This window comes from Fukomys damarensis, unplaced genomic scaffold, assembly GCF_012274545.1.
Source record: "Fukomys damarensis isolate Sample0158 unplaced genomic scaffold, DMR_v1.0_HiC HiC_scaffold_30, whole genome shotgun sequence".
In the NCBI taxonomy this organism is placed as follows: Eukaryota; Metazoa; Chordata; class Mammalia; order Rodentia; family Bathyergidae; genus Fukomys; species Fukomys damarensis.
The window spans coordinates 34,620,169-34,621,029 of NW_022900942.1; the positions used below are offsets into that span (position 1 = coordinate 34,620,169).

The 861-nt window shown below is 47.2% G+C and overlaps 1 protein-coding gene across 1 annotated transcript in view; it reads right to left on the reverse strand.

The window, feature by feature from the left end:
• The window catches only part of Ska1 (spindle and kinetochore associated complex subunit 1), a 17,308-nt gene extending 16,474 nt beyond the window's left edge, over positions 1 to 834 (reverse strand). Inside the window, exon 1 of the mRNA XM_019207130.2 lies at positions 604 to 834. The gene's annotated coding sequence lies outside the window, so the exon portion shown is untranslated. The remainder of the gene's footprint in view (positions 1 to 603) is intronic.
• Positions 835 to 861: the final 27 nt, after the last annotated feature.

Sequence of the window (861 nt, forward strand, 5' to 3'; positions counted from 1 at the left end):
AAAAAAAAAAAAAAAAAAAAAAAAAAAAAAGAGGGAGGGGAGGAGACAAGCCAGAAAAATTTCTGCTCACTTTCAAAATTCAAGAATGGTAAAGAGTGAGTACATCACATCTCCTTGAAAGTACAAAAAAGCAATTTATTTCAATTCCACAAATTAATTTTCTAACCAAAATACAATACTAGTGTGTGTCTGAGTATTAGGCAGTTAATGGACCCCAAACTAGAGTACAGGAAATGATCCTAGATGATACCTTAATGATTTAGGAAGACAAAAGTACGATTCATACGTAAGACAACACTAGTACTTCTTTTAAAATGCAAAATACACTTGCATTTTAAAGAAACACTTTCATTTCCAAACGGCCAAGGGAAACATTTTTCCTAGAGTGGATGGGGGTGAGGATGGGGGATTCAAAACTTGAGATCCATAAGAAAGAGACGGGAAATAACTCAGTTTCTGGTCACTCTGAGAGCAACTTGAAGGTGCGGCTCCAAATCATCCACTCTAGCCAAAGAATAACAAGTTTAGTCCTCCCGCTGGGTGGCCCCGCCCCCCGACTGCCAAAGGACGCATCCTGCTCCCTCCGAGGCCAAGGACTCTCACCTCGCGCAGGTTGGGCACCAAGGAGCCTTCTCGCCGCTGAGTTGCTAGCTAGGGAAGACGGGTCTCTGTCAGAACCCAGGAATCGTAGACGCAGGTCTGGAAGTGAAATTCAAACTGCCCGCCAGGCCAAGCGTGCGCAGGCGTACTTGCGATCTCCCAGAGCGCAGGCTCAATGGCAGAGGGAGTTTCCGGGTCTTCTCTGACCTTAGCTGGTCGGGTCTGGGAGGCGGGTCTGGGGGGCGGGGGGGGGGGGGGGGG